This window comes from Carcharodon carcharias, chromosome 3, assembly GCF_017639515.1.
Source record: "Carcharodon carcharias isolate sCarCar2 chromosome 3, sCarCar2.pri, whole genome shotgun sequence".
Lineage (NCBI taxonomy): Eukaryota > Metazoa > Chordata > Chondrichthyes > Lamniformes > Lamnidae > Carcharodon > Carcharodon carcharias.
This window is the reverse complement of record NC_054469.1, coordinates 59,073,682-59,085,002: the sequence shown is the minus strand read 5'-3', so window position 1 is coordinate 59,085,002 and position 11,321 is coordinate 59,073,682. Positions and strand designations below refer to the sequence as shown.

General features: G+C 44.5%; 1 pseudogene; it reads left to right on the top strand.

Annotated features, from left to right (window-relative positions):
• Positions 1-3,599: 3,599 nt before the first annotated feature.
• LOC121276659 lies at positions 3,600-3,754 on the top strand (annotated as a pseudogene).
• The last annotated feature ends 7,567 nt before the right edge of the window (positions 3,755-11,321 follow it).

Below are 11,321 nucleotides of genomic sequence, written 5' to 3'. Positions count from 1 at the left end.
AATAAATTCCCAAACTAATCTCCATTAAGGCAACAACAACCCATAGACTTAACCAGACAACAGGCAAAGCATTTTCACCTTACGGATTCAAAATGAGGTTCTTTTCACTTTGGTTCCTGTGGAGACAGTTGGAGGCTTACAGCCTTTTGATCTCACATTGCCTCTGCTCTACACACCCAAAAACTGCTCAAGTTATTCCTAGCACAGCCCATACAATGAGAATTTACATTCAATCACCAACCTCTTTGAACTTCACCTTTTAACAATGAAACCCCTTTCATAGTACCAATTTTATTAGTAATATAAACATGTTGCTTGGCATCTGCTAGATAGGTATCAGATTTCATCCCACTTCTTTAATGCTTTATTCAAAAAATGCAAATGCATTCTTTCTCTCTCAAATATCAAAACTAGTATGCATCAAAGCACCCAGACTAGCTGGCTCTAATCCAGTTAAAACCCACCCACAGACAAAACCTCTATTTTAAAAGAAAAATATTTTCCAATAATATTATATACATTAATAGCTTCATGACACCTAGTGACAGTGAAGGAACAGAGATATATTTCCATATCAGGCGGTGAATGACTTGAAGAGGAACTTGCAGATGGTGGTGTTCCCATGTATCTGCTGCCCTTGTCCTTCTAAATGGTAGAGGTCATGGGTTTGAAAGGCGCTGCCTAAGGAAAAAACATTGGCAGGTAAAATAAAGGAAAATCCAAAGTTATTTTACAAGTATGTTAAGAGTAAGAGGATAACTAGGGAAAGAGTAGGGCCCATTAAGGACCATAGTGGTAATTTGCTTGTGGAACCGGAAGACATAGGTAGGGTTCTTAATGAATACTTTGTGTCGGTGTTCACAAGTGAGAGGGACAACGTGGTTATGGAAATCAGACAGAAGGACTGTGATGTAATTAAAGAAATTAGCATAGAAAGGGAGGAGGTTCTAAGCGGCCTGGCAGACTTAAAAGTAGATAAATCTCCAGGCCCTAATGAAATGTATCCTAGGCTGTTGAGTGAGGCAAGGGAGGAGATAGCAGGGGTGCTGGCAGTAATTTTCAATACCTCTCTGGCCACAGGAGAGGTGCCAGAGGACTGGAGGACAGCCAATGTGGTACTTTTATTCAAGAAGAGAGGAAGGGATAAACCAGGGAACTATAGGCTAGTCAGTCTAACTTCAGTGGTGGGTAAATTATTGGAAGCAATTCTGAGGGACAGAGTTAATCTATACTTGGAGAGGCAGGGATCAACTAAGGACAGTCAGCATGGTTTTGTTCAGGGGAGGTCATGTCTGACCAATTTGATTGAATTTTTCGAAGAAGTGACCAGGTGTGTGGATGAGGGCAATGCATTTGAATTAGTTTACTTAGATTTAAGCAAGGCTTTTGATAAGGTCCCGCATGGGAGACTGATAATGAAGGTAAGAACCCTTGGGATCCAAGGCAATTTGGCAAATTGAATCCAGAATTGACTGAGTGGCAGGAAGCAGAGGGTGATGGTTGAGGGGTGTTTTTGTGGCTGGATGCCTGTGTCCAATGGGGTTCCACAGGGATCGGTGTTGGCTCCCTTGCTGTTTGTGATACATATAAATGATCTAGACATGGAAGTAGGAGGGTTGATCAGTAAGTTTGTGGATGACACGAAAATTGGTGGGATGGTAAATAGTGAGAAGGATAGCCTTAGTTTACAGGAGGATATAGACGGCTGGTCAGATGGGCTGATCTGTGGCAAATGGAATTTAATCCAGATAAGTGTGAGGTGATGCACTTAGGCAGGATAAACAAGGCACGGGAATACACGATGAGTGGTAGGGCCCTGGGAATCAGAGGGACTTGGTGTGCATGTCCACCGGTCCCTTAAGGTAGCGGGACAGGTAGATAAGGTGGTTAAGAAGTCATATGGGATACTTGCCTTTATTAGCCGAGGCATAAAATATAAGAGCAGGGAGGTTATGCTGGAACTGTATAAAATGCTGGTTAGGCCACAGCTAGAGTATTGCGTGCAGTTCTGGAATCCACATTATAGGAAGGATGTGATTGCACTATAGAGAGTGCAGAGGAGATTTACCAGGATGTTGCCTGGACTGGAGAGTTTTAGTTATGAGGAGAGATTGGATAGACTGGGGTTATTTTTCCTGGAACAAAGGAGATTGAGGTGTATAACATTGAGGGGCATAGATGGGATAGACAGAAAGGAACTTTTCTTCTTGGTGGAGGGATCAATAACCAGGGGGCATAGATTTAAGGTAAGGGGCAGGAGGTTTAGAGGGGATGTGAGGAAGAATTTTTTCACCCAGAGGGTGGTGGGATTCTGGAACTCACTGCCTGCAAGGGTGCTAGAGGCAGAAACCCTCAGAACATTTAAGAAGAATTTGGATGTGCACTTGCGATGCCATGGCATACAAGGCTATGGGCCTAGTGCTGGAAAATGAGATTAGAATATTTAGGTACTTGATTGACCGGTGCAGACTCGATGGGCCAAAGGGCCTTTTTCTGTGCTGTAGACGTCTGTGACTCTATGAGCCTTGGTCAGTTTTTGCAGTGCTTATTGTAGATGATACACGCTGCTGCCACCGTTCATTGGTGGTGAAGGGAGTGAACGTTTGTGGAAGGGGTGCTAATCAATCGAGCTGCTTTATCCTGGATGGTGTCAAGCTTCTTGAATGTTTTTGGAGCTCCACTCATCCAGGCAAATGGAGCATATCGCATCAAAGTCCCATCGTCTTCTAGGGTCCAGAGAGGCTGCAGGTTTGCATCATCACAGAGGACGTGACTGATTACGCTCAGCGCTGCGGCCTCAGAGTGTAACAGAGCGAAGGTACAACGGGGCTCTTGCTACAACATGGACCTTGGTGGAGCTAGCCATTGGAATGTTGTAAATGAGGTTCTGGTGCCTGGACCAGTCTGGTGGAGCCCTGCAATGTAGTCCGCAGAGCGTGTCATGCATTGTCGTCGCCTGCTGCACCATTTACATCCTGGTGCTGAAACGGGGAGGGGAGCTGGCTGAGGAGGAGATGGAGGAGCTGCACGTCTCCTCTGATGAGGATACATCGGGGATGAGGAGGTCCTCGAAGGCAAGGATGACGCGCTGAGGCCATCACACTGGCCAGATGAAGCAGACACACTCAGGAGGCCCTCATAGTTGATAGATTCGTAGGGGATGATGACGACATCATAGATCCTCACACTGCATCTGTGAATGTTTGACTCCAGTCTGGCTGATGGCAGTGCACATAACCTCTGTGATGATGCTCCTGTCATGGAGACACAGTGGATGCCCATTGCCCCTATATTCCAGGAGGATGATGGCGACATGCAGTGGGAACACTCCATAGATCTTCATAGGCCTCTTCGTGGTGCAGGCATGACTGATGTGTCCAGTGACAGTGAAGGCCGTGCCATTAGTGTGCTGGGAAGGTTGTGCAAAGCACAGGGAAGATGCCCTAGACTGAGGCACCTGCCTTTATCTTGTGCAGGAATCAAGGTTTCACATCTGAGTGACACGAACGCTGCTCATCGGAACAAGGAGACATTCTTGGGAGTTTATTAACAAAGTGAACATTATGTACAAGTGGTTAACACCAGTACCCAGCCTGTGCAACTGCGCAGTGGCAGTATCGTAGCCGATGAGGTTTAACCGAGGCGCGATTATTGCTTATTGAAAACTTTTCCCAATACCCCGCTTTGACGACTTGAGATATAGTCGGCAATGGCAATTTTTGACAGTCTCTGCGGAAGGGGGTCGGGAAGGAGGAGGACCTCCTCGTGAAACTGCTCCTGGGCCTGGCCAAGTTGGCTATTAACAGATCCAGGCAGCGGGCGATCGACGGTGGAGTCCCGCCCGATTGTTTGTCCCTCTTCCGCGGCTATGTTCGCGGCCAGATGTCCCTGGAGAGGGAGCACGCGGTGTCTGCTGGTACACTCGAGGCCTTCCGTGCTCGGTGGGCACCGCGGGGACTGGGGTGCTTTATTGACCCCTTTAATCACATTTTAATTTAAAGTTTGTAAGTTTCCTTTAAACTTTGTTCTTGGTTTTACGGCTGACCTGAATTAGGGGCTGTGCCTGATTTATCCCAATTTTGTTAATTTGGTTTAATTGGTTTTAACTCGAAAGAGTTACATCTTCTTAACCTTCCTAACCCTGTCGCTACGTCTTGGTGCTCCCTCAACATCTACAGCAGAGGTGGAGGTAGCCTGCTGACTGTGATGACCTTGATGGGCGTCCTCTAGAGAGCGGAGACCGGAGGGCCCTGGCCTGCTTTCGGGGTCCTGCTATGTGGTAGTGGCATCCTCCTCGGCCTGTGGAGCTGGATTTGCTGGGGTCACAGGAAGAGAGGATTTGGATGGGCCGGACACTCCCGGAGTCACCTGGGTGGATGGCCCCGGGGTGTGTGCTTGTTGATCCTCCATCCTATGGGTGCCTGAGGGCCCCTGGCTGAATCCTTGAGGAAAAGGGGTTGCTGGAGTAAGAGCGAGCTGTCCCACACTCCTCTCAAGTACATACTGCTGGAGACCAACTATGGTGTCAGCAATGGAGTTCAGTCTGCACAGCAGTGCAGAAGCAACACCCTGAACCAAGGTCTCCATGGCAGCCACCATCCTATCAGTGCCAACCTCGGTACATTGGCTTGCCGGGTCTATCACCTGAGCCTGAAGGTGGATGGACTCCTCCATCATGCCTTGCAATCTGAGGAGTGCAATGGACATCTCTTCCTGATGTCTTTGCAGCTCAGCAACTGAGGTATGACTGAGTCCAGAGGCTCATCCTCTGACTTGGACTCAGCAGATTTCTGGCCTCCAGCAGTCCTCTGAGTGCAGGAAACCTGGGAAGTTCCTGCCGCCTCCTGCTGTGGATCAGCCAGTGCAATCTGCTCACCATTTTGGGATCCCGAGGTACGCAGAACCTTGGTCCCACTGAGGTATGTGTCTCTGTGTTAGTGGAGGGTGTGGGTGAGTGCTGTGATGGGTCTTCAATGTGGTTTCAGCAGATTTCTCTTCTGAGTTGTCTTCAGGGCTTGAGTCGAGGACCAGGGTCGTGAGCTCCCTCGGCTTTTTCCCTTATGTGCCTGCGAAAGCAGAGACTGATAATTAGTGCATGGCAGTGGCCTGTGAAACAGGACACATCACTCAAAGCATGGTTGTCTGATGGATGTTGCACTGCTGGATCCTCACTTGGTTGAGCACCGTCAACCTCACCGTCAGCACAGGACCAGTCCAGATCCTCGCCGGCCAGCTGGATGGCTCTATTTTCAAAATCCATGAGGAGCTTGATTTCAGGCATTCCTCCACCAGTCTGCAACCTCTCCCTTTTTTTGTGTGCCTACTTATCCTGTATGAATACAGATGGAGAGAGTGTAAGCAGGACACCTGCCAGGCCAGATGATTAGTACGCCTGGCATGTGTGGGTAACGAGTAGTAGAATGGATTGGATATGAACATATGAACATATGAATTAGGAGCAGGAGTAGGCTACTTGGCCCCTCGAGCCTGCTCCACCATTCAAGAAGATCATGACTGATCTGAATGTAACCTCAATCCCACATTCCTACCCACCCCTGATGACTTTTCACTCCCTTGTTGATCAAGAATCAATCTAGCACTGCCTTGAAAACATTCAAAGACTCTGCTTCCACTGCCTTCTGAGGAGGGAATTCCCTCTGAGAGAAAACATTTCCCCTTATCCCTGTCTTAAATGAGCAACCCCTTATTTTTAAACTGTGACCCCTAGTTCTAAATTGTCCCACAAGAGGAAACATCCTCTCCACACCAACCTTGTCAAGGCCCTCAGGATCTTAAAGACTTCACTTAAGTCACCTCTTACTCTCCTAAACTCCAGTGGTTACAAGCCTGATGTGTCCATCCTTTCCTCATAAGCCCATTTCTGGTAGTAGTCTGGTAAACATTCTCTGAATTGTTTCTAACAGATTTATGTCTTTCCTTAACTAAAGAGACCAGCACTGTACACAATACTCCAGGTGTGGTCTCACAAGTGCCCTGTACAATTGAAGCATAACATCCCTACATCTGTAATCAATTCTCCTCAAAATAAATCACAACATTCTATTAACTTTCCTAATTACTTGCTGTACCTGCACACCAGCCTTCTGTGATTCATGCAGTAGGACACCCAGATTCCGCTGAATCTCAGAGCTCTGCAATCTCTCACCATTTAGATAATAAACCTTTTTTTCATTCTTCCTGCCAAAATGGACAATTTCACATTTGCCCACATTATACTCCATTTGCTAGATCTTTGCCCACTCACTTAACCTATCTATGTCCCTTTGTCCTTACATCCTCTTCACAATTTATTTTCCTACCTCTCTTTGTGTCATCAGCAAATTTAGCAACAGTCCCTTCATCCAAGTCATTTATGTAAATTGTTAAAAGTTGAGGCCCCAGCACAGCTCCCTGTGGCACATCACTTGTCACATCCTGCCAACCAGAAAAAGACCCATTTATGCCAACTCTCTGTTTCCTGTAAGCTAGCCAATCTTCTATCCATGCCAACATGTTCCCCTTATTCCATGAGCTTTTATTTTTTACAATATCCTTTGATGTGGTGCCTCATCAAATTCCTTCTGGAAATCTAAGTATAGCACATCCACCGGTTCCCATTTACCCATAGCACATGTGACTCCTTCAAAGAACTCCAATAAATTTGGTTAAACATGATTTCCCTTGAATTTTTCGAAGTGCCCTGCCATAACATCTTTAATGAAAGCTTCTAACATTTTCCCTTTGACAGATGTTAGGTTAACTGGTCTGTAGTTTCCTGCTTTCTGTCTCCCTCCCTTTTTGAATAAAGGAATTACACTTGCTATTTTCCAAATTAATGGAACCTTCCCCAAATCTAGAGAATTTTGGAAAATTAAAACTAATGCATCAACTACCTCACTAGCCACTTCTTTCAAGACCTTAGGATGAAGTCCACCTGGACCTGGGGATTTGTCAGCCCGCAGCCTTAGCGGTGATTGTTATTTTCCCAAGTTCCTCCCTCCCTTCCATTTTCTGATTTACAGCTATTTCCAGAATGTTATTTGTGTCCTCTATAGTGAAGACCGAAGCAAAATACCAGTTTGGAACAGTACCTCATCTTCCGATTAGGCACGTTACAGCCTTCCGGACTTAACATTGAGCTCAACAACTTCAGATTATGAACTCCCTCCTCCATCCCCACCCCTTTTCCGATCCTTCTTTTTTCCAATAACTTATATATTTTTTAAATATATTTTTCTTTTCCCACCTATTCCTATTTTTATTTTTAAATTTATTTCCATCCATTGTCTTATCTCCACCTTTTAGCCTATTTTGATCCCTTCCCCCTACCCCACCCCCACTAGGGTCATCTGTCACTTACTCGTCCTGCTTTCTACCCTTAATGTCATCATTAGCACATTCCTCAGCTAATATCACCACCGTCAACCCCCTTTGGCCTTCTGTCTTGACATCTTTGGCAATCTTTTCTTTGCCTCCATCTATCACTGGCCCTCTATCTAGCTCTACCTGTCCTACCCCCCTCAAACAGCTTATATTTCACCTCATTTCTATTTTTCTTTAATTCTGATGAAGGGTCATATGGACTCGAAATGTTAACTGTCTTCTGCTCCACAGATGCTGTCAGACCTGCTGAGTTTTTCCAGCTATTTTTGTTTTTGTTTCAGATTCCCAGCATCCGCAGTATCTTGCTTTTACCTGTTTAATTCATTTGCCACCTCCCTACTTTCTATTATCAATTTCCCAAACACATTTTTTATAGGACCAACACTCGCTTTGTTAACTTCTCTTATTTAAATATCTATATAAATTCTTACTATCTGCCTTAATATTATGAGGACAATGAAGGTGTGTGTGAGAGGGTGAATGGTGATATCCCTTGAACTGGCAGAGAGTGAGGGCCCTGTGGACCTTTAAATATGGCACTCATTTATTGAAGGCCTGATGTAACTGCGGGGCGGGTGAATTAGAGGATGCCCCACCAGTGACCTGGCATTTTTCCCGGGATTGCATGCTTAATGAGGTGGGATTGGGGTGATAGGCAAGAAAAGCCGCCTGCTACCACACTTAGTGCAAATCTGGGACAATTCCAGCCTTTGTTTTATTTTCGATCTCCAGCAGCTGCAGTATTTTGCTTTTGCATTTCAGATAATAATGTTCAATAAAACAATGGATATCAGAAATATCTGTTCTGTCTATTCTACTGTGTTATGAATTGAAGCAGCTGGCTAACAGGTAATTTAGCATTCTTATGAATGTTTAGACTGAATATGTAAAAATCGTAGAACTTGCTGCATAGATTTGAACAATTATTTGAATTTTAGCTTGCATTAAAAACAATCTGGCCTGCTATATGATAATGGAAGAAGGAACATGCAACTAAATTAGCGCAACACAGTTACTTGGTTACTCTGATTATTTCAGTTCCACTAAAACTGCTTTAAGATCCTTTACTGCTATTATTTATGCATATTTTTATCATCTTAGCCCTTACAAAGCAGGAAGTAATCTAAATATCTACCAAGACATGAGGATTCAATTAAAAATTAATTGTCCTAAAGCTTCATTTCCAATGCCTTTGTCTGATGGACTCATTATAGCACTTTTCTCAGCAAATTAGGTCAGCAATCTGCTTGACAGTAGCTTTGTCGCTGCAGAAGTTGCAACAGCTTCTGGGAACAGTGCCAAAATGTCATTACCATTCCAAATGTTTAACTTAATTGGAAAACCTAAATTTCAGTTTATTGAGCAAAAATAATTTCTAGAACTACTATTTGGATTTAACCATTTTGCTCATAACTTAAAAAAACATTGACCTATTATTATTTCGAAGAGCTCTGGAAGTGGTGAGTGTTCCCTAATGGCTGAACCATGTAATAAAAGAGATTTCAGCTTTGATCCCTGTTTGTGTTGAGCTAGTTGATTTAAGCGAGGACATTAGTGATCTTGGGCTCGAGAGGGGAAAATCAGCCAGATTTCCTATTATTCATCCCAATCCTGCAACCCCATGTGGAAATATGTTCCTGTAGGTGGAGGTGGGAATCGTGTGGGGTAGGGGGGCCGGGGGCTAGTGGTAGAGAGATACAATTATCAGGTGAGAATGAGATCAGACTAGTTGTGATTCACGCACACTCAAATAGCCTGTCAGCATAGTCAAAGGATAACCAGCACTTGTGAAACCAGACCCCAGGGTCAAATTTTACATGACCCACCGGGTGTGTTCTCAGCAGGGGCAGCGGGGTCTGTAAAATAGCTTGGGTGGATAGCCCAGCACCTTCACGCCCACCACCAAGCTGACTCCCATGGTATGCTAAGTGGGCAGGTGTTAATCTTGGCAGCCTGCCCATCATAGATAACTAAATAAATATAGGTCTGTTAGGCTTGTTCGCAAGCCTATTGACCTGGATAATATGCTTCCCATGCCATAATAGGGCTGGGCTCGTAAGAACAGGTGTTCAGGAGGGGGCAGCCTGTTTCTTATGGCCTATATGAAAAAAGACAGGAAGGAAGGGGGCCAGCTCATTCACTTGAAACGTTACCTCTGTTTCTCCCTTCACAGATGCTGCCAGAGCTGCTGAGTTCATTGAATACTTTCTGTTTCTATTTCAGATCTCTAGCATCCGCAGTATTTTGCTTTTACCAATAAATCAGGGCTTTGTTCTATTGATCTTTGTATCCCTGTCTTCCAGTGATTTTCTACCATTCCCCAGATATCCGGTCATGTTCTCATCACCCCCATCTAATAGCTCAATGTCATATGCAAACATCATTGACCATGGCACTTCCTGTCTCACTTGCTCAGTTAGAACATCCATGACAATGAGGAAGAGGAAGAGGCTTGATGCCAATTTTGCTGTAATCCAACTTTGGCTTTGAAATTCTCACTCTCCCCCATACTGTTTCTTACCCTTGTACATGCCCTGTAATAGTCATACATACTTCTCAGGCACTCCACAAACTCTAGCACATCTCCAGACTTCCTCCCTAGGCACCCACTCAGAAGCCTTCTCTGGATTAATGAATACAATCTTCATGCTACATTGGCCTTCCCAATATTTCTCCATCACTTGTCTCAATATAAAAATGGCATCAGTGGTGATTCTTCCAGGCATGAATCTGAACTGACCTTTGTGGGTTTCCACTATTTTTCTCAATCTCTGGTCCATGACTATCTCCCATATCTTATAAGCATATAGTAGAAGTTTCATTCCTCAGTACTTTTTGCAATCTTATATGCCTCCCTTTCCTTTAAATATTGGTACCAAAATGCTTGGCCTCTTATCATAACACAATTGAGTAGCTTGTTCCGGACCTAGACACCATATTGACCAAGACAGATCCATACTTCCGCTGTATCTCATCCAGTTCTGCTGCTTTGCTGTTTTTCATTCCCTTCAGTATTGTTCTGATTTCTTCTGGATTGATGCTAGTTGTCATTCCTTGATATTCAGCTGTTCTCCTGTCTTTGTTCTCGGATTCATAACCCAGTTCAAATATTGACCCCACTTCTCATCCTCTTTCTCTAACATTACTCCACCTTCTGTCTTTGATTGCACATTTATTTCCCACATCTTTTGTTAACCAATTTCTAGCAGCTACTATTCTGAAGATATCTTTTTTAAAATCTCTCTTTGATATCCAGACTTTTGTGTATTTCTTCCTTGGTCAGGAATCTTTCTCCAGCAATCACTTTCCTTGCATTCCTTTTTGCCCTTTTGTACTCTTCTTTATCTTCTTTGGGCCCTGGCTGCTTCCACTTCTTTAACAGTTCCTTCTTTCCTTTTACTGTAGTTCCTGCATTTTCATTCCACCACCAAACACCTTTTCCAGCCTTTCTCCTCCCTGATGATCTCTCGCACGCTTCTTCACCAGTTTTCCTAATCAAGTCTGCCACGGAGTTCCACCAGCCTCCCATGGTATCTGTCATAACTTCTTCTATTTCTCTTAGCTGTCTCTCCACATGCTCTCTGAATCCCCCCTTCACTTGCAGCTGTTTGAGTTCCACCACCTGTTGATCTGTCTACCTCTTGTCTGCTGCCATTTTGTTTTCTTTGCAATCAACTCTGCCATCGGTACTTTATGTTGGGTGTTAAATGCCTTGCTTGGGAAGACTTTGCAGCTCTTTGCCTCCTTTGCATGTTCTTTTCTAAACATGTGGTCCAGCTGTGTCTCTGTACCACCACCGTTGTAGGTTATAAGGTGGTTTCTATGTTTTCGGTACCAGATGTTTAAAATCACCAGTTGGTTTGATACATCAAACTCCAGAGGCAGAATATTACGCCTCGTGGGCGGGCACACGCCTAGCCTGAATGGACGTGAAATAG